Genomic DNA, 26,447 nt, shown 5'->3' with positions numbered 1-26,447 from the left:
CTCCCTCCAGCCTGCCCCCAGTCTCTGACTCTGCCTCCCTCCAGCCTCCCCCCAGTCTCTGCCTCTGCCTCCCTCCAGCCTCCCCCCCAGTCTCTGCCTCTGCCTCCCTCCAGCCTCCCCCCAGTCTCTGCCTCTGCCTCCCTCCAGCTTCCCCCCAGTCTCAGCCTCTGCCTCTCTCCAGCCTCCCCCCAGTCTCAGCCTCTGCCTCCCTCCAGCCTCCCCCCAGTCTCTGCCTCTGCCTCCCTCCAGCCTCCCCCCAGTCTCTGCCTCTGCCTCCCTCCAGCCTCCCCCAGTCTCAGCCTCTGCCTCCCTCCAGCCTCCCCACAGTCTCAGCCTCTGCCTCCCTCCAGTCTCAGCCTCTGCCTCCCTCCAACCTCCCCCCAGTCTCAGCCTCTGCCTCCCTCCAGCCTCCCCCCAGTCTCTGCCTCTGCCTCCCTCCAGCCTCCCCCCAGTCTCTTCCTCTGCCTCCCTCCAGCCTCCCCCCAGTCTCTGCCTCTGCCTCCCTCCAGCCTCCCCCCAGTCTCTGCCTCTGCCTCCCTCCAGCCTCCCCCAGTCTCAGCCTCTGCCTCTCTCCAGCCTCCCCCCAGTCTCAGCCTCTGCCTCCCTCCAGCCTCTTCCCAGTCTCTGCCTCTGCCTCCCTCCAGCCTCCCCCCAGTCTCTGCCTCTGCCTCCCTCCAGCCTCCCCCAGTCTCAGCCTCTGCCTCCCTCCAGCCTCCCCACAGTCTCAGCCTCTGCCTCTCTCCAGTCTCAGCCTCTGCCTCCCTCCAGCCTCCCCCCAGTCTCAGCCTCTGCCTCTCTCCAGTCTCAGCCTCTGCCTCCCTCCAGCCTCCCCACAGTCTCAGCCTCTGCCTCCCTCCAGTCTCAGCCTCTGCCTCCCTCCAACCTCCCCCCAGTCTCAGCCTCTGCCTCTCTCCAGTCTCAGCCTCTGCCTCCCTCCAGCCTCCCCCCAGTCTCAGCCTCTGCCTCCCTCCAGTCTCAGCCTCTGCCTCCCCCCAGTCTCTGCCTCTGCCTCCCTCCAGCCTCCCCCAGTCTCAGCCTCTGCCTCCCTCCAGCCTCCCCACAGTCTCAGCCTCTGCCTCCCTCCAGCCTCCCCACAGTCTCAGCCTCTGCCTCCCTCCAGTCTCCCCCCAGTCTCTGCCTCTGCATCCCTCCAGCCTCCCCCCAGTCTCTGCCTCTGCCTCCCTCCAGCCTCCCCCCAGTCTCTGCCTCTGCCTCCCTCCAGCCTCCCCCAGTCTCAGCCTCTGCCTCTCTCCAGCCTCCCCCCAGTCTCTGCCTCTGCCTCCCTCCAGCCTCCCCCCAGTCTCTGCCTCTGCCTCCCTCCAACCTACCCCCAGTCTCAGCCTCTGCCTCTCTCCAGTCTCAGCCTCTGCCTCCCTCCAGCCTCCCCCCAGTCTCAGCCTCTGCCTCTCTCCAGTCTCAGCCTCTGCCTCCCCCCAGTCTCAGCCTCTGCCTCTCTCCAGCCTCCCCCCAGTCTCAGCCTCTGCCTTCCTCCAGCCTCCCCCCAGTCTCTGCCTCTGCCTCCCTCCAGCCTCCCCCCAGTCTCTGCCTCTGCCTCCCTCCAGCCTCCCCCAGTCTCAGCCTCTGCCTCCCTCCAGCCTCCCCACAGTCTCAGCCTCTGCCTCCCTCCAGCCTCCCCACAGTCTCAGCCTCTGCCTCCCTCCAGTCTCCCCCCAGTCTCTGCCTCTGCCTCCCTCCAGCCTCCCCCAGTCTCTGCCTCTGCCTCCCTCCAGCCTCCCCCCAGTCTCAGCCTCTGCCTCTCTCCAGCCTCCCCCCAGTGTCAGCCTCTGCCTCCCTCCAGCCTCCCCCCAGTCTCTGCCTCTGCCTCCCTCCAGCCTCCCCCAGTCTCTGCCTCTGCCTCCCTCCAGCCTCCCCCAGTCTCAGCCTCTGCCTCCCTCCAGCCTCCCCACAGTCTCAGCCTCTGCCTCCCTCCAGCCTCCCCACAGTCTCAGCCTCTGCCTCCCTCCAGTCTCCCCCCAGTCTCTGCCTCTGCCTCCCTCCAGCCTCCCCCCAGTCTCTGCCTCTGCCTCCCTCCAGCCTCCCCCCAGTCTCTGCCTCTGCCTCCCTCCAGCCTCCCCCAGTCTCAGCCTCTGCCTCTCTCCAGCCTCCCCCCAGTCTCTGCCTCTGCCTCCCTCCAGCCTCCCCCCAGTCTCTGCCTCTGCCTCCCTCCAGCCTCCCCCAGTCTCAGCCTCTGCCTCCCTCCAGCCTCCCCACAGTCTCAGCCTCTGCCTCCCTCCAGTCTCAGCCTCTGCCTCCCTCCAACCTACCCCCAGTCTCAGCCTCTGCCTCTCTCCAGTCTCAGCCTCTGCCTCCCTCCAGCCTCCCCCCAGTCTCAGCCTCTGCCTCTCTCCAGTCTCAGCCTCTGCCTCCCTCCAGTCTCAGCCTCAGCCTCCCTCCAGCCTCCCCCCAGTCTCTGCCTCCCTCCAGCCTCCCCCCAGTCTCTGCCTCCCTCCAGCCTCCCCCCAGTCTCAGCCTCAGCCTCCCTCCAGTCTCAGCCTCAGCCTCCCTCCAGCCTCCCCCAGTCTCAGCCTCAGTCTCCCTCCAGCCTCCCCCCAGTCTCAGCCTCCCTCCAGTCTCAGCCTCTGCCTCCCTCCAGCCTCCCCCCAGTCTCTGCCTCTGCCTCCCTCCAGCCTGCCCCCAGTCTCTGACTCTGCCTCCCTCCAGCCTCCCCCCAGTCTCTGCCTCTGCCTCCCTCCAGCCTCCCCCCAGTCTCAGCCTCTGCCTCTCTCCAGCCTCCCCCAGTCTCAGCCTCTGCCTCCCTCCAGCCTCCCCCCAGTCTCTGCCTCTGCCTCCCTCCAGCCCCCCCCAGTCTCTGCCTCTGCCTCCCTCCAACCTCCCCCAGTCTCAGCCTCTGCCTCCCTCCAGCCTCCCCACAGTCTCAGCCTCTGCCTCCCTCCAGTCTCAGCCTCTGCCTCCCTCCAGCCTCCCCCCAGTCTCAGCCTCTGCCTCTCTCCAGTCTCAGCCTCTGCCTCCCTCCAGCCTCCCCCCAGTCTCAGCCACTGCCTCCCTGCAGCCTCCCCCCAGTCTCAGCCTCTGCCTCCCTCCAGCCTCCCCCCAGTCTCAGCCTCTGCCTCCCTCCAGTATCTGCCTTTGCCGCCTCCCCCCCCCCCCCGCATGCGCAGATCTCTGGTCTGCATTAGAGACACTCCCACGCTCCTTATGAATCCACTTACCTGCTCCAGTGCCCGCCGCCATCTTCCTGGCTCACGTGAGTATCCTCTTCTGACACCGGCTTCCATCACGGCGTCCTCCGCGGCGTCCTGCTGTGAGCTCTGCATGTGACGTCCACACAGCAGTGGACGCAGCACAGAGGAAGGAGCGGATTGGCGCGCGCCTGTGACCCCGGAAGTGCAGGCGCCAGCAGTTCCGGGGTCAATCAGCTCCCTGTGCTCGGCGGCCACAAAAAAAAAAAAATGTAAAAAAAAAAAAATTTTTTTTTTTTTTTTTTTTTGCTGCCAGAAGGTGCCGCCCCTCACAATCTGCCGCCCTAGGCACCGGACCACGGGTGCCTAATGGTAAATACGGCCCTGGGTCTATGTAGTGCAGTAAAATAACTAAATAAATATATTAAAGAAAAACGGCGTACGGTCCCCACCAAATTTTGATACCAGCCAAGATAAAGCCACATGACTGAAGGCTGGTATTCTCAGGATGGAGAGCCCCACATTATGGGGAGCCCCCCAGCCTAAAAATATCAGTCAGCAGCCGCCCGGAATTGCCGCATCCATTAGATGCGATAGTCCCGGGACTCTACCCGGCTCATCCTGAATTGCCCTGATGCGGTGACAATTGGGGTAATAAGGAGTTAATGGCAGCACATAGTAAGGGGTACTTTGCACGTTGCGACATCGCTAGCCGAAGCTAGCGATGCCGAGCGTGATAGTACCCGCCCCCGTCGCACATGCGCTATCTTATGATAGCTGCCGTAGCGAACATTATCGCTATGGCAGCTTCACATGCACTTACCTGCCCTGCGACGTCGCTCTGGCCGGCGAACCGCCTCCTTCCTAAGGGGGCGGGTCGTGCGGCGTCACAGCGACGTCACACGGCAGGCGGCCAATAGAAGTGAAGTGGCGGAGATGAGCGGGACATAACATCCCGCCCACCTCCTTCCTTCCGCATAGCCGGTGGAGGCAGGTAAGATGTTCCTCACTCCTGCGGCTTCATACACAGCGATGTGTGGTGCCGCAGGGACAAGGAACAACATCGTACCTGCGGACGCACCGACATTATGAAAATGAACGATGTGACACAGATCAGCGATTTTTGACAGTTTCACGCTCGTTCATCTTCTCTCCTAGGCTTTACACGTTGCGACATCGTTACCAGCGCCGGATGTGCGTCACTTTCGATTTGACCACGATGATATCGCAGTAACGATGTCTCAATGTGCAAAGTACCCCTAAGTCCTAGGTTAATCATGGCAGGCATCTATGAGACAACCCCAATGATTAATCTATAAGTGAAAGTAAATAAACACATACACCCGAAAAAATCCTTTATTTGGAAAAAAAGACGAAAAAAAACACCCTCTTCCACTACTTTATTAAAATCCCCAAATACCCCTCCAGGTCCGACGTAATTCTCACGAGGACTCACAATGCATCCAGCTCTGCTACATGAAGCTGACAGGATCACCCGTAGAACACCGCCGGTCTCTCTGTCAGCGCCACGCAGCAACTGAAGTGAGCCGCGCAATCTGCGGTGACGTCACTCAGGTGACCCGCGGCCACAGTTTTCAGGTGGAGGACTCTAGCTGACCACGGGTCACCTGAGTGACGGAACCGCTGATCGCGTGGCTTACTTCAGTCTCTCAGGGGATTTGTAGTCACCAGTGAGTCCTTCACCTGTGATCGCAAATCAGGCCGTGGCACACAGACAGAGCCGCGCGATGACAATGAAGTCGGGTGAAGTTCATCCAAGTTCATTCTGATTGCGCGGCTCTGTCTCGCAGGCAGCGATGTTCTATGGAGATGTAGCAGAGCCAAGTGGGACCGCACTGTCAAAAATGCATCCAAAACGTTGATCGGGAATGTTTCCACTCACTGACAGCAAGCAGAGATGGTGGGGAATGTTTCCATTCACTGACAGCAAGCAGATGTGTTGGGGAATGTTTCATTCAATGCCAGCAAGCAGAGATGTTGGGGAATGTTTCCACTCTCTGACAGCAAACAGATGGTGGGGAATGTTTCCATTCACTGACAGCAAGCAGACGTGTTGGGGAATGTTTCCATTCACTGACAGAAAGCAGACATGTTGGGGAATGTTTCCATTGAATGACAGGAAGCAGACATATTAGGGAATGTTTCCATTCAGTGACAGCAAGCAGAAATGATAGGGAATGTTTCCATTCAATGACAGCAAGCAGAGATGGTGGGAAATGTTCCCATTCACTGACAGCAAGCAGACATGTTGGGGAATGTTTCCATTCAATGACAGCAAGCAGAGATGATGAGGAATGTTTCCACTTACTGACAGCAAGGAGAGATGGTGGGGAATGCTTCCATTCACTGACAGCAAGCAGAGATGGTGAGTAATATTTCCATTCCATGACAGTAAGCAGACATGTTGGGGAATGTTTCCATTCAATGAAAGCAAGCAGAGATCATGGGGAATGTTTCTATTTATTGACAGCAAGCAGAGTATAGTGCATGGCTGGCTGCAACACAGAGCCGCGTGATCAGAATAAACTCGGATGAACTTCACCCGAGTTCATGGTCATCGCGCGGCTCTGTCTGTGTGCCGCGGCCTGATTTGCGATCACAGGTGAAGGACTCACCAGTGACCGCAAATCCCCTGCGTGACTGAAGTGATCCGCGCGATCAGCAGTGCCGTCACTCAGGTGACCCGCGGCCAGCTGCAGTCCTCCACCTGAGAGTGGTGACGTCACCACCGATTGCGCGCTCACTTCAGTTGCTGCGGGGAGCTGACAGGAGCGGCGGTGTTCTACGGCCGCTCCTGTCAGCTTCATGTGGCAGAGCTGGATGCGTCGTGGGACCTCGTGAGAATTATGTCGGACCTGGAAGGGTATTTGGGGATTTTAATAAAGTGGTGAAAGAGGGTGGGGTTTTTTTGTATTTTATTCCAAAAAAAGGATTTTTTCGGGTGTTTATTTACTTTCACTTACAGGTTAATCATTGGGGGTGTCTCACAGACGCCTGCCATGATTAACCTAGGACTTAGTGGCATCTATAGGCTGCCATTAACTCCTTATTACCCTGGTTGCCACCGCACCAGGGCAATTCGGGATGAGCCGGGTAGAGTCCCGGGACTGTCGCATCTAATGGATGCGGCAATTCCGGGCGGCTGCAGGCTGATATTTTTAGGCTGGGGAGAGCCCCATAATGTGGGGCTCCACATCCTGAGAACAGGGCTGTATTTTGCCTTCGTGCTGCCCTAGGCACTTTAAGTGGTCGCGCCCCTTAGTGACAACGTAAAACTGAGTTTTCGCACACGACATCTGTTTAAGGCAGATCTACTCTGTAGCACACTTTAAAAAGTATCAATAAGAAACGAACCCCCCCCCCAATGGGAATCACCACAGGCACATCAAAACATAGCATGAGTATAAAATATTCCCACCACACCGTCCCCACTTATATACTGTGACTGTGACACTGCCCCTAATAAACACCACACTGCCCTCCCTTATAAACTACTGTATATCCACCACACCTTCCTCGATTATGAAATATGATCTGTACATTGTGAGGAGGGAGCAGCATGATGTGAGGACAATGTCCCATGCATGCTGCCCCCTCCTCACAATGTCCCATGCATGCTGCCCCCTCCTCACAATGTCCCATGCATGCTGCCCCCTCCTCACAATGTCCCATGCATGCTGCCCCCTCCTCACAATGTCCCATGCATGCTGCCCCCTCCTCACAATGTCCCATGCATGCTGCTCCCTCGTCACAATGTCCCATGCATGCTGCTCCCTCCTCGCAATGTCCAATGCTTGCTGCCCCCTCCTCACAATGTCCCATGCATGCTGCCCCCTCCTCACAATGTCCCATGAATGCTGCCCCCTCCTCACAATGTCCCTTGCATGCTGCCCCCTCCTCACAATGTCCCATGCATGCTGCCCCCTCCTCACAATGTCCCATGCATGCTGCTCCCTCCTCACAATGTCCCTTGCATGCTGCCCCCTCCTCACAATGTCCCTTGCATGCTGCCCCCTCCTCACAATGTCTTATGCATGCTGCCCCCTCCTCACAATGTCCCATGCATGCTGCCCCCTCCTCACAATGTCCCATGCATGCTGCCCCCTCCTCACAATGTCCCATGCATGCTGCTCTCTCCTCACAATGTCCCATGCATGCTGCCCCCTCTTCACAATGTCCCATGCATGCTGCTCCCTCCTCACAATGTCCCATGCATGCTGCTCCCTCCTCACAATGTCCCATGAATGCTGCTCCCTCCTCACAATGTCTCATGCATGCTGCCCCCTCCTCACAATGTCTCATGTATGCTGCTCCCGCCTCACAATGTCCCATGCATGCTGCTCCCTCCTCACAATGTCCCATGCATGCTGCTCCCTCCGCACAATGTCTCATGCTTGATGCTCCCTCCTCACAATGTCCCATGCATGCTGCTCCTTCCTCACAATGTCCCATGCATGCTGCTCCCTCCTCACAATGTCTCATGCATGCTGCCCCCTCCTCAGTGTCCCATGCATGCTGCCCCCTTCTCACAGTGTCTCATGCATGCTGCCCCCTCCTCAGTGTCCCATGCATGCTGTCCCCTTCTCACAATGTCCCATGCATGCTGTCCCTCTCCATGAGCTCCTAATGCTGCCTTCCTCTTTTCCATAATGAGACCTTCATGTTGCCCCACTCATGCTAAGACCACCACACTAACGCTTATGCTGAGACCCCCCCCACACACACTACCCCACTCTTGATATTGACTCCCCTACATTGCTCCACTCCATACTGATCCCACACATGCTGCCCCTTCTTCACAATGAGCTCCCAATGCTGCCCCCTCTTATTCTGAGTCCTTACACTCCCCCCACCCAATCGATTTTGTCATTGCACTATCCCTCATCCCTTGTCCTCTGTCTCTAGCATTAGCCCCTCTCTCCCACTCCCCCAGCATCAGCCTCTCTCCCCCAGCATCAGCCTCTATCTTCCCTCAGCATCAGCCTCTCTTCCCCAGTCTCAGCCTTTGCCTCCCCCCAGCCTCAGCCTGCCCCAGTCTCCGCCTCAGCCTCCCTCCAGCCTCCCTCCAGTCTCAGCCTCCCTCAAGTCTCAGCCTCAGCCTCCCTCCAGTCTCAGCCTCAGCCTCCCTCCAGCCTCCCCCCAGTCTCTGCCTCCCTCCAGCCTCCCCCCAGTCTCTGCCTCCCTCCAGCCTCCCCCCAGTCTCAGCCTCAGCCTCCCTCCAGTCTCAGCCTCAGCCTCCCTCCAGCCTCCCCCCAGTCTCAGCCTCAGTCTCCCTCCAGCCTCCCCCCAGTCTCAGCCTCCCTCCAGTCTCAGCCTCTGCCTCCCTCCAGCCTCCCCCCAGTCTCTGCCTCTGCCTCCCTCCAGCCTGCCCCCAGTCTCTGACTCTGCCTCCCTCCAGCCTCCCCCCAGTCTCTGCCTCTGCCTCCCTCCAGCCTCCCCCCCAGTCTCTGCCTCTGCCTCCCTCCAGCCTCCCCCCAGTCTCTGCCTCTGCCTCCCTCCAGCTTCCCCCCAGTCTCAGCCTCTGCCTCTCTCCAGCCTCCCCCCAGTCTCAGCCTCTGCCTCCCTCCAGCCTCCCCCCAGTCTCTGCCTCTGCCTCCCTCCAGCCTCCCCCCAGTCTCTGCCTCTGCCTCCCTCCAGCCTCCCCCAGTCTCAGCCTCTGCCTCCCTCCAGCCTCCCCACAGTCTCAGCCTCTGCCTCCCTCCAGTCTCAGCCTCTGCCTCCCTCCAACCTCCCCCCAGTCTCAGCCTCTGCCTCCCTCCAGCCTCCCCCCAGTCTCTGCCTCTGCCTCCCTCCAGCCTCCCCCCAGTCTCTTCCTCTGCCTCCCTCCAGCCTCCCCCCAGTCTCTGCCTCTGCCTCCCTCCAGCCTCCCCCCAGTCTCTGCCTCTGCCTCCCTCCAGCCTCCCCCAGTCTCAGCCTCTGCCTCTCTCCAGCCTCCCCCCAGTCTCAGCCTCTGCCTCCCTCCAGCCTCTTCCCAGTCTCTGCCTCTGCCTCCCTCCAGCCTCCCCCCAGTCTCTGCCTCTGCCTCCCTCCAGCCTCCCCCAGTCTCAGCCTCTGCCTCCCTCCAGCCTCCCCACAGTCTCAGCCTCTGCCTCTCTCCAGTCTCAGCCTCTGCCTCCCTCCAGCCTCCCCCCAGTCTCAGCCTCTGCCTCTCTCCAGTCTCAGCCTCTGCCTCCCTCCAGCCTCCCCACAGTCTCAGCCTCTGCCTCCCTCCAGTCTCAGCCTCTGCCTCCCTCAAACCTCCCCCCAGTCTCAGCCTCTGCCTCTCTCCAGTCTCAGCCTCTGCCTCCCTCCAGCCTCCCCCCAGTCTCAGCCTCTGCCTCCCTCCAGTCTCAGCCTCTGCCTCCCCCCAGTCTCTGCCTCTGCCTCCCTCCAGCCTCCCCCAGTCTCAGCCTCTGCCTCCCTCCAGCCTCCCCACAGTCTCAGCCTCTGCCTCCCTCCAGCCTCCCCACAGTCTCAGCCTCTGCCTCCCTCCAGTCTCCCCCCAGTCTCTGCCTCTGCCTCCCTCCAGCCTCCCCCCAGTCTCTGCCTCTGCCTCCCTCCAGCCTCCCCCCAGTCTCTGCCTCTGCCTCCCTCCAGCCTCCCCCAGTCTCAGCCTCTGCCTCTCTCCAGCCTCCCCCCAGTCTCTGCCTCTGCCTCCCTCCAGCCTCCCCCCAGTCTCTGCCTCTGCCTCCCTCCAACCTACCCCCAGTCTCAGCCTCTGCCTCTCTCCAGTCTCAGCCTCTGCCTCCCTCCAGCCTCCCCCCAGTCTCAGCCTCTGCCTCTCTCCAGTCTCAGCCTCTGCCTCCCCCCAGTCTCAGCCTCTGCCTCTCTCCAGCCTCCCCCCAGTCTCAGCCTCTGCCTTCCTCCAGCCTCCCCCCAGTCTCTGCCTCTGCCTCCCTCCAGCCTCCCCCCAGTCTCTGCCTCTGCCTCCCTCCAGCCTCCCCCAGTCTCAGCCTCTGCCTCCCTCCAGCCTCCCCACAGTCTCAGCCTCTGCCTCCCTCCAGCCTCCCCACAGTCTCAGCCTCTGCCTCCCTCCAGTCTCCCCCCAGTCTCTGCCTCTGCCTCCCTCCAGCCTCCCCCAGTCTCTGCCTCTGCCTCCCTCCAGCCTCCCCCCAGTCTCAGCCTCTGCCTCTCTCCAGCCTCCCCCCAGTGTCAGCCTCTGCCTCCCTCCAGCCTCCCCCCAGTCTCTGCCTCTGCCTCCCTCCAGCCTCCCCCAGTCTCTGCCTCTGCCTCCCTCCAGCCTCCCCCAGTCTCAGCCTCTGCCTCCCTCCAGCCTCCCCACAGTCTCAGCCTCTGCCTCCCTCCAGCCTCCCCACAGTCTCAGCCTCTGCCTCCCTCCAGTCTCCCCCCAGTCTCTGCCTCTGCCTCCCTCCAGCCTCCCCCCAGTCTCTGCCTCTGCCTCCCTCCAGCCTCCCCCCAGTCTCTGCCTCTGCCTCCCTCCAGCCTCCCCCAGTCTCAGCCTCTGCCTCTCTCCAGCCTCCCCCCAGTCTCTGCCTCTGCCTCCCTCCAGCCTCCCCCCAGTCTCTGCCTCTGCCTCCCTCCAGCCTCCCCCAGTCTCAGCCTCCCTCCAGCCTCCCCACAGTCTCAGCCTCTGCCTCCCTCCAGTCTCAGCCTCTGCCTCCCTCCAACCTACCCCCAGTCTCAGCCTCTGCCTCTCTCCAGTCTCAGCCTCTGCCTCCCTCCAGCCTCCCCCCAGTCTCAGCCTCTGCCTCTCTCCAGTCTCAGCCTCTGCCTCCCTCCAGTCTCAGCCTCAGCCTCCCTCCAGCCTCCCCCCAGTCTCTGCCTCCCTCCAGCCTCCCCCCAGTCTCTGCCTCCCTCCAGCCTCCCCCCAGTCTCAGCCTCCCTCCAGCCTCCCCCCAGTCTCAGCCTCAGCCTCCCTCCAGTCTCAGCCTCAGCCTCCCTCCAGCCTCCCCCAGTCTCAGCCTCAGTCTCCCTCCAGCCTCCCCCCAGTCTCAGCCTCCCTCCAGTCTCAGCCTCTGCCTCCCTCCAGCCTCCCCCCAGTCTCTGCCTCTGCCTCCCTCCAGCCTGCCCCCAGTCTCTGACTCTGCCTCCCTCCAGCCTCCCCCCAGTCTCTGCCTCTGCCTCCCTCCAGCCTCCCCCCAGTCTCAGCCTCTGCCTCTCTCCAGCCTCCCCCAGTCTCAGCCTCTGCCTCCCTCCAGCCTCCCCCCAGTCTCTGCCTCTGCCTCCCTCCAGCCCCCCCCAGTCTCTGCCTCTGCCTCCCTCCAACCTCCCCCAGTCTCAGCCTCTGCCTCCCTCCAGCCTCCCCACAGTCTCAGCCTCTGCCTCCCTCCAGTCTCAGCCTCTGCCTCCCTCCAGCCTCCCCCCAGTCTCAGCCTCTGCCTCTCTCCAGCCTCAGCCTCTGCCTCCCTCCAGCCTCCCCCCAGTCTCAGCCACTGCCTCCCTGCAGCCTCCCCCCAGTCTCAGCCTCTGCCTCCCTCCAGCCTCCCCCCAGTCTCAGCCTCTGCCTCCCTCCAGTATCTGCCTTTGCCGCCTCCCCCCCCCCCCGCATGCGCAGATCTCTGGTCTGCATTAGAGACACTCCCACGCTCCTTATGAATCCACTTACCTGCTCCAGTGCCCGCCGCCATCTTCCTGGCTCACGTGAGTATCCTCTTCTGACACCGGCTTCCATCACGGCGTCCTCCGCGGCGTCCTGCTGTGAGCTCTGCATGTGACGTCCACACAGCAGTGGACGCAGCACAGAGGAAGGAGCGGATTGGCGCGCGCCTGTGACCCCGGAAGTGCAGGCGCCAGCAGTTCCGGGGTCAATCAGCTCCCTGTGCTCGGCGGCCACAAAAAAAAAAAATGTAAAAAAAAAAAAAAAAAAAAAAAATTTTTTTTTTTTTTTTTTTTTTGCTGCCAGAAGGTTCCGCCCCTCACAATCTGCCGCCCTAGGCACCGGACCACGGGTGCCTAATGGTAAATACGGCCCTGCCTGAGAATACCAGCCTTCAGACGTGTGGCTTTATCTTGGCTGGTATCAAAATTTGGGGGGACCGAACCATTTTTTTTAAATTATTTATTTATTTTACTGCACTACATAAACCCACCCATTGGCGGCTGATTGGTTGCAGTGAGACAGCTGTCACTCAGCGTGGGGGTGTGTCTGACTGAAAACAATCATAGGCGCCGGTGGGCGGGGAAGCAGGGAATACAAGATGGAATAATGAGCGGCCTTTATTTTCAAAAGAGGAGAAGCCACCAGAGCAGTGTGACAACTGTGCAGTGCCGCGCCGGTGATCGGGTCAGTGCTCGGTGAGTACGAGAGAGGGGGAGAGAGGGAAAGACCAACAGAGAGACCGAAAGACCTGCCTTCTGTTTGTCAAAAAAGCGATTTCTTCAGCTGCTAGCAGCTAATGGACACTGTGTTCAGCCCTTACAAGGACTATATATTAGTTGGATCTAAGAATGCTCTCCCGCACACAGTACAGTCTATTTACACCGCCAACTCCCTATGGCTGTGTGTTCACAAAATGGTCGCTGGTTTATATAGCCCCTATGACGCTGTTCAGCCAAGCCAATCATAGTAATACTACAACAAAGACTGCTGCAGTGTTACAGCTTGGGCAAGCAACATCAGATGTGTTTATTGTCTGGAAAACAGGCGCCAGGAAGTCAGAATTGAAAATGAAAGTATTGGAGCGAATACCATATTAGCCATCGGATAGTGAATACCTCGAATACCCCATTATCCGTCGGATACCGACTAGTGGTGAATACATTCATTCATCCCTAGTTATCAACCCAAAGACTCATGAAAGAGTATGTCAAGGGGTGATACCCAGAAGCCACATCCAAATGGTGTTGGAAGCTTACCATGATCGAGCAGGACACTTTGGCTGGAAGAAAGTGGAAGCATTGCTGCGAGACAGATTCTATTGGATCGGAATGAGAAACTCCATAAAAAACTGGTGCAGAAACTGTGGTCCCTGTGCACTGTGGTCCCTGAGAAAGAAGGATCGCAACAATCAAAAAGCGCCACTGCAGCCCATTGTTACCAAACAGCCTCTGGAACTCGTAGCTCTGGATCACGTGAAGCTGACACCCAGTTGAACAGTCTACACTTATGCCCTAACAATAGTAGATCATTACTCCAGGTTCTTGGTGGTCATCCCAGTTAAAGACTTAACAGCAAAAACAGCAGCAATAGCCTTTCAAGCGCATTTCTGCAGACCACATGGATACCCTGAACAGGAATTAACAGACCAAGGACCTGCATTTGAAGCTGAGATCTTTCAGGAGTTCTGCAACCCGTACGGATGCAAGAAGATTTGCACTACTCCGTACCATACACAAACCAATGACATGTGTGAACGCATGAACCAGATTGTCATCGAGTTGCTGAAAACTCTCCCACTAGAGGAAAGATACCTGTGGCCTGAGAAGCTACCAGACCTAGTGGATATCTACACTAACATCCCAGTAAGTTCAACAAACTGTACACCAGCTTATCTCATGAGAGCAAGACCTGAAAGATTACCAGTTGATTTAGAAATGAAAGTCATCACGCCAGAGCTGGATTATTCAGAACATGACTGGAACACTACACGTTAAGCGCAGTACAACAAGATACAAGAATGTGTTGAGAACAGCTTGAACCAGAGTCAAGAACAACAGGAAAAGAACTTTAACCAAAAAAAAAAAAGCTGCTCCCTTCGTACCAGGAGAAATAGTACTGAAAAGAAAGAGAAGAGTTCAGAAACTCGACGATCAGTGGGAAGCAGAACTTTACACAGTACTGCCTTATAACAGGAACAACAAGAAAACTTGTGTAATTACCAAAGATCAAGGAAAAACTACATTTACAGTATCAATGGACCTTTTAAAGAAATGTCCAGAACAACTCAAACCTGAAGAAGAGATTCTCAGTATCCCTGAAGTACAAGAACCAAAAGAAGATTTGGAGATTTTCCTGAGAACTGGCCTCAATATATTGGAGCAATCCTTGTACCAATGATTACTTTCCTGCAACCAGTGGAATAAATCATACAAGAAGAAGTAACCAGCTCCAGAAGAAATACCTGCTGTAGTAACACCAGAGGAGCCTACAGAAAGTACGCTGCAAGACAATCAACATAGAAGATTGAGAAGTGATAGACAAACACTCAGTTTACATAAAAACACTAGAGTGGCACAGACACCAGATACCAGAGCACTACAGAGGCAAAATGACACACCAGGTTTACGTAGAGCCGTCCGTAGTAACCTAGGTCAACATCTGCCCAGGTACGGAAAATAGAGTAGAAATAACATAAAATGTAACAATATAAATGTTGATTTAACCTGACTTTTGTTGTTTTGAACATTGGACTGTTCCAGATTGACAAGTTACCAGTTTTTGAAATGTTTTGATAAAAATGGACCCAGGCTGCAGGACTGGCAGCAGCCAACACAATCTTGTTCTTGTAAAAATAGTTGCACCAGTTGTGCCCCACCAGGGTACATCCATCCAGCGGACATTACTGTGAGCACCGCCACCAGGAGAGGTCGGGTACAGGAAAGGTCTGGGACAGAGATGGTCCGGACCTGGTCACTAGTGAAACCAGTGACCTGCCTCCTTAGAAGTGTTCTGGGGCCAGGATCTTTGGGTGGTGGGTTCAGGGAGGGATACCACAGGTTTGAAACGATTAAAGTGATGAACCTCCCCTGTGTGGGAAGACCTGTTTATACTAATGTTTTACCTGTTGAAAATAAAAAAAAATGTGTAACCAGTTTTACCTTGCAGTCTGAGGACGTGCTGGAATTAACCAAGGGGGAATGTAGCGCCCCTGAACCCATCAGGGTGCTACAAGGTTCTGCATCCCCACAAGGATGCAGCGCCTACCCCCTTAGGGACACAGACACAGAACCCCAGTGCCGGTAACACCAAAAACCCAGGTAATCCCACTTTTTCCAAACAATTCCCCATACAATGGTACCCAGGTAGGGTGGGACCAATGGATGGCTGCCTCGAGGTGGAGCCACTCCAGTCCACTAGTTGACCAGGTGGGAGGGGCAGACTGTGGAGAGTAGATGGGAAGACAGTAATCAGAACTGTGGTGACTGTTGAAAGTATCAGACAGCAGGAGTGTGAAGAAGGAAGTGAAGCAACATCCTGGCTCGGGTTGACGGTGACCTGGTACCCAGGAGAAGTGGTTGCTGGTGGAATACGGTGAATTGATCCCGGAACTACGCACCTACGGGGTACAGGATCCTAGGACAGGAAAGAGCTTCAAGCCAACCTGTTAATACCTGCACAACAAAGGTGACCATCAAGGACCTTACTGACCCTAAAGAATCTGAAGACTCAGTAGCAAAGGGAGAGCCGGGGACAGGACCAGAGACTCCATCCCCACAGGGTTCATGCTACCGTAAGGTGGACAGAAGTGGACAAACCACAGAATGGGTTCTCACAGTGTTCTATACAACGGGGACCAACTTACCAGAGACAGGTGCAGGGGAAGAAGGTACTAGAGAACCAAACTGGCACTGGGACGAAGGGGACCGTGAGGCGAAACCAGCCGGCCTTGGGCAACCAGTTAACATCGCAGCAGTGAGTAAACCAGTTGCACTGAACACCTGTGTGGACTATGTGAACTATCTTCTTCCGACGCCCACTGCACCATAAACCCTCTGGGGCAAAACCCTACTTGCGGAGGGATCACCATTCTAGCTGCCAATACCATCAGCCCCAGTAGAGACATTCTTCAGCGGCGGCTCTCTATACATAGCCGCAACACCGCAAGTGGCGTCACATATGAACATAACCTTATTTACCCTGTAAATATCCCCATTACAAAAAGAGCCCAGGACACGGAACCGGGTAACAGCCACCACCATGACATTCCCAAGAGAGACACTGCCCGGAACCGAGTACCACATGTCCCTGGGTGCTACAATATTACTCCGCCATGCTTGGTTCTTCCTATATGTAGTATATATTGGGGATGGCATATGTAGCGCCCCTGAACACCTCAGGGTGCTACAAGGTTCTGCATCCCCACCAGGATGCAGGGCCTACCCCCTTAGGGACCCAGAACCCCAGTGCTGGAAACACCAAAAACCCAGGTAATCCCAGTTTTCCCCAACATTCCCCCATACAATAGTACTTAACTAGGGTGGAACCAATGGATGGCTGCCTCGAGGTGGAGCCACTCCAGTCCACTAGTTGACCAGTTTGGAGGGGCAGACTGTGGAGAGTAGTCAGTTGAGAGTTGAAAGAAGGAGAGTGAAGGTGGAGGTGTAGTAACGTCCTGGCTCAGGTTGACGGTGACCTGGTACCCAGGAGTAGTTGTTGCCGGTGGAGTATGGTGGATTGATTCCGGAACTACGCACCAATGGGGTACAAGACCCTAGGACAGGAAAGAGCTTCAAGCCAACCTTTTAACACCTGCACAACAAAGGGGACCATCAAGGACCTTGCTTACCCTAAAGAATCCGAAGACTCAGTTGCAAAGGGAAAACCGGGGACAGGACTAGAGACTCCAACCTCACAGGGTTCATGCTACCGTCAGGCGGACAGAAGTGGACAAACCACAGAACGGGGAACCCACAGTGTTCTATACCATGGGGACCAACTTACCAGAGACAGGTGCAGGGGAAGAAGGTACCGGAGAAACCAGACTGGCACTGGGACTAAGGGGACCTGGAGGCGAAACCAGCAGGCCTTGGGCAACCAGTTAACATCTCAGCAGTGAGTAAACAAGTTGCACTGAATACCCATGTGGACTACCTTCTTCCGACGCCCACTGCACCATACACCTGCTCGGGCAACACCCTACTTGCGGAGGGACTACCATTCTAGCTGCTAATACCACCAGCCCCAGTAGAGACGTTCTGCAGTGGCGGCTCCCTACACTTAGCCGCAACACCGCAAGTGGCATCACATATGAACATTATCTTATTCTCCCCTGTAAATATCCCCATTACAAAAAGGGCCCAGGGCACGGAACCGGGTAACGGCCACCACTGTGACATTCCCAAGAGAGACACTGCCCGGAAATGAGTACCTCAAATCCCTGGGTGCTACACATATGTGCCGCCCCTGCAGCGGTCGAACCGCTCGGATCCGGGATTGCTGTGGCTCGAGGGTCTCCGGACCCGGGGGCTTGTGGCCACTCTCAAATGTAAAGGGGGCTATTTACAGGGGATAATAGTTTGTGACGCCAATCGTGGTTCGCGGTAAGGGGAGTACCGCCGCTGCCGATGGGAGTACCCGGGGGAGATGGAGTGGAGCAGCCAGATGACGTTCCCTCCACGGGTAGGGGAGGCCCTAGGACTCTGGATGGTGGTGTGCAGGGGAGCGCAGCGCTAGGTGGTAGCAGGGGATAACCATATACTCACTCAGACAGCGTTGGTGATACAAAAAACAGACTCTGACAACAAGGTAAACCAAGTCTCTGGGTGCCGCTGCCCTCTTGAGGGGAGCCCGTCCGGGTATCCGTCCCCTACAGTACTGCCTGATGATCTGGAGCCTGCCTCCGTGCACATATTTGAAATGTTCTGTTGGCCCGTAGGCATAAAGCTGTCCAGGCCCCGCTCCCTACTGTTTGTAGTGTATTGTGAATACTGTCTGGTGGAGTTCCGCTCTTGGACTCCCTCCTGTGGGCACTGAAGTTAGTGGTTACATTCTGTTCCCCAGTTCTACACACCTGGTTTGCAGCTCAAACCTTGATTTTGGATATTGGTGTGTGCTGGCTGTTTATCTCTGCCAGTTGTCTGAATTTCCAGAGACTATAGGAGTCTTTCTCTTGTCCCTCTGGCTTCCCCGCTACCAAGCTAAGCTAAGTTCATGGTTTTGCTTCATACTTTTCGTGTATTATTTGCTTATGCTTCCGTGAATTATCTCTGAAGGTTTTTTTTTTATATCTATCCTGTTTTGTTTGTGCCTTCAGATAGGAAGATTTATAGTAGTGGAGCTGTGCTCTCAAAAGCTCACGCTTGGGATTTTAGTGGGCTGCTTGGGTTGGAAAGCCCTATCCCCCTCATTGCGCTAGTGCCCCTGATCTCTGAGCTTCTTGGGGACAGTCCATAAAGTCACTATCCTCCGTAGGTTAATTGCCGGGTTTCTTGAAGCTACTCCCCGACCTAGCGTCCAGTACCCCGCCGTGCTTTTGGTCCAAGACCGGTTATTAGAATTAGATGCCTCCCATCCTCCAAGACCAGGTCCAGGCACTCAGCCTCAATACCCTGCGACCGGGTCTCCGACCCAGACCACCATCTGCGACACAACCTGTAACTACCCCGGGAGCTCCAACTCCCAGATCTTCACTCTCTGGGAGCTACTACTGTTCTGCCTGTCAGCTCTGCTCTCTACTTCCTCCCTCACTGACTTTCCCTCTCCCACCAATCTGCCTGACCCCTAGGTGGACGGCCCCTATTCCAGCTCAGCAGCCCACTGGTGTGTCTGGCAGGGTGTGGTGTGAGGTGTGGTTGGGATTTTGGATGCTGATGAAGGCAGTACTCTGGGTTGGGAACCTAGAACCATGGGGGGTTGAGTCCTGCACGAAGAATAAAGAGCGTACCCTGTGACGACCTGACTAGTCCAGGGGCGTCACACATACAGGCTAAGACTTATCTACTACACGCAGCTCCTGTCACAGATGTGTCACACATGACAGACAGTCCTGTAGTTTCATGACAAACAGTCCTGTAGTTTCCGGCTGTAGAAGGTCACAGCGTTTGACTATGCAAGCTGCTCTCTGACTTTCCCTGCTTATGGTTTATCCATTTCTCTTTAGGATCCTGATGATTTTCTCACCTTTTCAGCTGTTAATCTTCAGCATTTCCCTTTGTGTCTTTAAATACCCTCATTCCCTTTTACTTTGTGCTGGTGACAGGTGTAATACCCTTAACAAGTCTTCAGTGAAAGCAGTTGGCTAGTATTCATCTGCAGAAACTTTGTTGTTGTTGCAGTTCCTCTCCCTGAGTCATCTGGAGATAAATTATTTGTTTACTTTCTCCTATGTGTACTTCGCTGTGTGTTCTTTAGAGCTTAGTGGGGTTGACTAAGCGCTCATCCCATCAGTTCCCTACCCAAGGCCTATTTCAGGGTCTGCCAGGGCTCGGCGCATAGATGCGGAACCTATCTAGGGTGGTGAGGGAAGCCAGGGGCGGTAGGTTTGATCAGGGATCACCATCTCCCCGTTCTCTAGACACAGAGTTTCCCATCTCTTTTGCTTGGTATTGCCCCATACGTAACGTAACGGCTCCCGACCCTCACACACAGGGCCGGATTAAGGTTGGTGGGGGCCCCTGGGCAGAAAATCTGGTGGGGGCCCCATAACGTTAACATTTTTAGTCATAACAGTAGAGTGCGAATGTAGCATTTAGATATAAATCCAATGAGCTTGGATCTTATCCTGTTCTGCCACATTCAGATTTACAGCACTACAATACAGATACAGTCCAGGATCACTCACAGCCGTCACTTATACTCAGAAAATAAAGTTACTCACATTTTTTTATTGATCCCAAATGTTAAGACAGCCAAGGAATAGTAAAAATAAAGAAAGGGAAAGTTCTCACTGGCAGCAATGGTTGCTGAAAATCACAATGTGCTCTCTATTGTATTGTCTCCGGAGTAGTCCATAGCAGCTGATGTCTGTACACGGTATACCATACACTGTATCAGAGGTGGATCTAGGTTTTCCTGTCCATGGAGTAGGAGTTCAGTTTGGCGCCCCCTTCTATACACGGCTTATGCGGTTTGAGTAGTTGTCATGTGACCGCTCATACGCCATTTTCACACGTGCCGATGAGCTGCTCTTCCTAATTCTCTCAATGTTCAGTGAAATACTACAGCCCATAAAGAGAAGCAGGAAGAGAAGCTAATTGTGACTCAAAGTATTAAAATGACCTGCAAGTGGTCATGTGACCACTTCTGGAATTAGCAAGCAGAGCTAAATCCTTACATCGAGTATATTACAGGTTGTTGGATTGGGCATGCTACGGGGCTTACTTTTATTATTAAAGGGGTTGTCCAGCTCGACAAGGAAAATTTGTTGTTATCCTATATGACTGCAGACTTCTGAATTCTCACAGCTTGCGGACTGCACACTGTCATGATTTTCCAGTGCCATGAGCAAGTAGTCATGGCACTGCAAGTATGCGATTTGCTTACTTCCGGCCACATTCAAATTAGGACGTCTGCAGCCTCACTCAATAGTTACATGCCCTCAAGCTCTCACTGCTGGCATCGGAGAGTCCTGACAGTGTGCAGTGTGCACACTGAGGATTCAGAAGTCTGCAGTCACATAGAAACTTTCATCACAAACCTGGACAACACCTTTAATGCTACTAACATAATGTAGAAACCCTTGCGGTCATGTAATTTTACAAATTATGGCTTGCTACGTGTGTACAGGATCAGAATCAGTAAAATGTACATAAATACACTGTGTGCAGAATTATTAGGCAAATGAGTATTTTGCTCCCATGATACTTTTTATACATGTCGTCCTACTCCAAGCTGTATAGGCTGAGAGCCAACTACCAATTAAGTAAATCAGGCGATGTGCATCTCTGTAATGAGGAGGGGTGCGGTGTAATGACATCAACACCCTATATAAGGTGTGTTTAATTATTAGGCAACTTCTATTCCTTTGGTAAAATGGGTCAGAAGAGAGATGTGACGGGCTCTGAAAAGTCCATATTGTGCGATGTCTTGCAGAGGGATGCAGCAGTCTTGAAATTGCCAAACTTTTGAAGCGTGATCACCGAACAATCAAGCGTTTCATGGCAAATAGCCAACAGGGTCGCAAGAAGCAAAATAGGCACAAAATAACTCCCTATGAATTGAGGAAAATCAAGCGTGAAGCTGCCAAGATGCCATTTGCCACCAGTTTGGCCATATTTCAGAGCTGCAACGTTACTGGAGTATCAAAAAGCACAAGGTGTGCCATACTCAGGGACATGGCCAAGGTAAGGAAGGCTGAAAACCACCACCTCTGACCAAGAAACAGAAGATAAAACGTCAAGACTGGGCCAAGAAATATCTTAAGACTGATTTTTCACAGGTTTTATGGACTGATGAAATGAGAGTGACTCTTGATGGGCAGATGGATGGGCCAGAGGCTGGATCAGTAAAGGGCAGAGAGCTCCACTCCGACTCAGACGCCAGCAAGGTGGAGGTGGGCACTGGTATGGGCTGGTATCATCAAAGATGAACTTGTAGGACCTTTCGGGTTGAGGATGGAGTGAAGCTCAACTCCCAGACCTACTGCCAGCTTCTGGAAGACAACTTCTTCACGCAGTGGTACAGGAAGAAGTCGGTATCGTTCAAGAAAAACATTATTTTCATGCGGGACAATGCTCCATCACATGCATCCAACTACTCCACAGCGTGGCTGGCCAGTAAAGATCTAAAGGATCAAAAAATAATGACATGGCCCCTTGTTCACCTGATCTGAACCCCATAGAGAACCTGTGGTCCCTCATAAAATGTGAGATCTACAGGGAGGGAAAACAGTACACCTCTGGGAGCAGTGTCTGGAGGCTGTGGTGGCTGCTGCACACAATGTTGAGCGTAAACAGATCAAGCAATGACAGAATCTATGGATGGTCGGCTGCTGAGTGTCATCATAAAGAAAGGGGGTGATATTGGGCACTCATTTTTGGGGGTTTTGTTTTTGCATGTCAGAAATGTTTATTTCTAAATTTTGTGCAGTTATATTGGTTTACCTGGTGACAATAAACAAGTGAGATGGGAATAGATTTGGTTTTTATTAAGTTGCCTAATAATTCTGCACAGTAATAGTTACCTGCACAAACAGATGTCCTCCTAAGATAGCCAAATCTAAAAAACCCCTCCAACTGCCAAAAATATTAAGCTTTGACATTCATGAGTCTTTTGGGTTGATTGAGAACTGTTGATCAATAATAAAAAAAATCCTCTAAAATACAAGTTTCCTAATAATCCTGCACACAGTGTACAGCACCAGAACCAAAAGCAATACCAAAATACATCACTAGCACCCAGTGGCGTAACTAGAGTTTGATGGGCCCCGATGCAAAGTTCAGATCTGGGCCCCCCTCCACATACACCGACACTTGGGGTACAGGATAATGACACTGACACTTGGCTCTTACCCTCAGCACCCAGATTTCCCATGAACTGAAATCCCTCTATCAGCACCCAGCTTTCTTATGTTCTGATATCCATCTTGTCCTCGGCACCCAGCTTCCCCATGCTTTGCTATACATCTTTCCCTCAGCACTCAGCTTTCCTATATCAGAGCATGAGAAAGCTGGGTGCTGAGAGATGTATAGCAGAGCATGGGAAAGCTGGGTGCTGAGGGAAAGAGCCTTTTTCCCCTCAGCACAAAACGTTCCCATCCCCTGATTGTATCTTTGTCCCCCCTCGTATATAGTTCTCCAAACACAATAATGGCCCCCACATAGCCTTCCATATAGTGTAAAGGGTCCCACATAACCCTTCATATATTAGAATGCAGCTCCATAGTCCTCCATGTATTATAATGCATTTCCCATAGTTCTCCATGTATTATAATTCACCCCATAGTACATAATATATAATACTGCCCCACATAGTCCTCCATATATTATACTGCACCCCCATAGTTCTCCATATAGTATAATGCACCCCCATAATCCTCCATGTATAATATGCACCCAGCCCTCCATGTATAATAATGCAGCCAGCCTCCCCAGTCCCTTCAATTATTATAATTAATTTCTCATAGTTCTCCATATATTATACTACACCACATAGTCCTCCATATATAATATGCACCCAGCCCTCCATGCATAATAATGCAGCCAGCCTCCCCAGTCCTCCATGTATAATAATGCAGCCAGCCTCTCCAGGCCTCCATGTATAATAATGCAGCCAGCCTCTCCATGCCTCTATGTATAATAATGCAGCCAGCCTCCCCAGGCCTCCATGTATAATAATGCAGCCAGCCTCCCCAGGCCTCCATGTATAATAATGCAGCCAGCCTCCCTAGGCCACCAAGTATAATAATGCAGCCAGTCTCCCCAGGCCAACAAGTATAATAATGCAGCCAGCCTCCCCAGGCCTCCATGTATAATAATGCAGCCTGCCTCCATGTATAATATAGCAGCAAGCCTCCATGTATAATAATGCAGCCTCTCCAGTCCTCCATGTATAATAATGCAGCCTCTCCAGGCCTCCATTTATAATAATGCAGCCTCTCCAGACCTCCATGTATAATAATGCAGCCTCCAAAGGCCTCCATGTATAATAATGCAGCCTCCCAAGGCCTCCATGTATAATAATGCAGCCTCCCCAGGCCTGCATGTATAATAATGCAGCCTCCATGTAAAATAATGCAGCCTCCCCAAGCCTCTGACCACCGTGTACCCTCTCTCTTCACGTCTCCTCGTTCCCCCGCCGCTGCTCGTCCTCGCCGCTGCTCTGTCCTCGCCGCTGTTCGTTCCCCTGCCGCTGCTCGTCCTCCCCGCTGCTCTGTCCTCGCCGCTCTCCTCGTTCCCCCGCCGCTGCTCGTCCTCCCCGCTGCTCGTTCTCCCGGTGTTGCGGTTGGCGTCCTCCCGTCCTGCACTCTGTGCATTTAGCACAACAGTCGCACGGGAGTGACGTCACGGCGCAGGTACAGGGTTAGAATGATGATGCATAGCGCGGCAGCGCTATGCTTCATCATTACTGTGCGCGGTGCTGGGGGAGCCGCTGCAGCCGCTGACACCAGGCAGGGGGCTCCGGTTCTGCGGCTGACACCAGGCAGGGGGTCCCGATGCCGCGGCTGACACCAGGCAGGGGGGCCCGGTGTCGGCGGCGGCACCGGTTCAAATAGCAGCCGCGTGGTCTGCGGCAGAACAGCGCAGCTCCTCTCTCACTGACAGGAGCTGGCTGCTGATCTGCCTGGCGGGCGCCGGGCCCCTAACCTCCCGGGCCCGGTCATAATGACGACCGCGGTAGTTACGCCCCTGCTAGCACCCTCATCAGTAAACGAATATATCACCAGAACCACCAATACATGACTACAGTACCAAATTTACTACAACAATATATTGTAATGTCACATCCCCATATACATTTGTATCACATGAATTAACAACTCCCAGTATGTCCTTAACAATTGTAAGAAGATGCTGGGAGTTATCAGTATTTATGAAGCATTGAGTATCACAAACATACATTTACATCCAGGTACCTTGTAGGTGACATCTTCTCTGATCGGAGTCATCTTATTCTTTCTTCTCCATCTTGTCCAGACGTCATGATGACTTTTCACATCCACAGCTCCTCTCTGCAGACTTCCCGGGCCTTCTGCAGCACATCTCAACATTATGCCCTTATAAATAAATAGCAGAATGATTATAATGCTCCTAAATATAAATATATGACCTACGCTGTGCGCCTGAATAAATAATTGCCACTCACTGTGCTCCCTGCATAAAATGACCCACACAATGTCCCTCTTATGGTACATGGCCTCTTCTTTCAGTTCTGGGCCCCCTCGTCACACCGTCCTGTACATTGTGTACCCACTATACTTCCAAATGTCTATACTGTGCCCCCTCCTCACACACCCCCTCCTGAGCTGTGCCCTCACAATGTCCCCATGCTATCCCCTCTCTATACTGCCCTCACCCTCAGTACCAAAATCACTATAGTGCAACTCAATCTCACATTCCCCCTCCTCAGCATACTGTGGCCTCCATACTGTGCCCTCACACTGCCCACCATGCTGCCCCTTCTCTATACTGCCTACCTCCTTCACTATACAGTCACTATACCACACCTCAGTCTCACATTCCCCCTCCTCAGCATACTGTGGCCTCCATACTGTGCCCTCACACTGCCCACCATGCTGCCCCTTCTCTATACTGCCTACCTGCTTCACTACCCAGTCACTATACCGCACCACAGTCTCACATTCCCCCTCCTCAGCATACTGTGCCCTCCATACTGTGCCCTCACACTGGCCACCATGCTGCCCCTTCTCTATACTGCCTACCTCCTTCACTATACAGTCACTATACCGCACCTCAGTCTCACATTCCCCCTCCTCAGCATACTGTGCCCTCCATACTGTGCCCTCACACTGGCCACCATGCTGCCCCTTCTCTATACTGCCTACCTCCTTCACTATACAGTCACTATACCGCACCTCAGTCTCACATTCCCCCTCCTCAGCATACTGTGCCCTCACACTGCCCACCATGCTGCCCCTCCTCTATACTGCTTATCCCCCCCCACTACCCACTCTCTATTCTATGCCCCTCACACTTTTCTCCACCAATACTCTCAACTTACAATATTCTCCCACCATACTGCTGCCTCACTTTTTAATGGTGCCCCCCTGATTACTGTGCAGGGGCAAATATGCCGCATGCCCCCCAAAGGTACGCTCCTGTACAGTGTACAGGAGAATACATGACTGGTACACAATATACTGTGATACAGACACCAGATGTTATACAATATACACATTATATACCATCTGATGTGTGTACACAGTATATCACACTGCTCTGTACACTGGATGTGGTATATCATGTACACAGTATATCACACTGCTCTGTACACTGGATGTGGTATATCATGTACACAGATATACAATCCCCTGCACTGATCACACCTGGGCCTACAGGACAGGACCTCACATATTCTATATGTAATATGGGCCATATAGTGTAATGTGTGCTGCAGGCTCAGATGTGATCAGTGCAGGATTCTGTGTGTAGTGATGTCTCTGCTGGAGATCAGTGTGAGTTATTGCAGGGGAGGGATGAGGCCGATGACCCGGCACTGACAGCCCGACCTGATCTGCAGCAGCTCACACTCCTGCAATATCTCACACTGATCCCGGGCAGAGCTGCCGCTGACACTATGGAATCCGGTCTGGAGTTATCAGCGGCGTCTGCTCCCTCCTCACTGCAGCCTCCTGCCCGGCCGGCACCATGATTAATGACCTCATACTTACCGGGATCCACTGAGACCTCCGGTCCTCCCACAAGCTCCTCTACGGCAGGAAGAAACAGCAGCGCGGTGACGTCATCCTGGCAGACGCAGCCCACACAGCGTGCAGTGGGCGTGTCTGCAGTATAGTGATGGCCGGGATTGAAATACCTTAAAGGTACAGTGCGGTCTTGAACCACTGCGGCATTAATAAAATGGCGGACACACAGATGGTGGTGGGGGCCCCCTCAGAGGCTCTTGTGGTGGGGGCCCCTGGGCTGAAGCCCCGTCTGCCCCGCCTATAATCCGGCCCTGCTCACACATATATTGTCTCCATATTACTTTGCCGTGCCTGGTTCTTCCTACATGTACTATACATTTTTGTGAGAGCACACAGGCCAGAACTAGCTACTACACATGGTGGC

At 54.3% G+C, this 26,447-nt stretch overlaps 1 protein-coding gene across 1 annotated transcript in view; it reads right to left on the bottom strand.

Moving 5' to 3' along the window:
- Positions 1-26,118, bottom strand: part of RASSF6 (Ras association domain family member 6) — a 281,755-nt gene extending 255,637 nt beyond the window's left edge. The window contains exons 1-2 of the mRNA XM_075351194.1: positions 26,048-26,118; positions 24,272-24,412 (exon numbers count right to left, since the gene is read on the bottom strand). The gene's annotated coding sequence lies outside the window, so the exon portion shown is untranslated. The remainder of the gene's footprint in view (positions 1-24,271; positions 24,413-26,047) is intronic.
- Positions 26,119-26,447: the final 329 nt, after the last annotated feature.

The sequence above is a fragment of the Anomaloglossus baeobatrachus genome, chromosome 1 (assembly GCF_048569485.1).
Source record: "Anomaloglossus baeobatrachus isolate aAnoBae1 chromosome 1, aAnoBae1.hap1, whole genome shotgun sequence".
Classification (NCBI taxonomy): domain Eukaryota; kingdom Metazoa; phylum Chordata; class Amphibia; order Anura; family Aromobatidae; genus Anomaloglossus; species Anomaloglossus baeobatrachus.
Note: the sequence above shows the minus strand (reverse complement) of the source record. Positions and strands in the feature narration are given on the sequence as shown.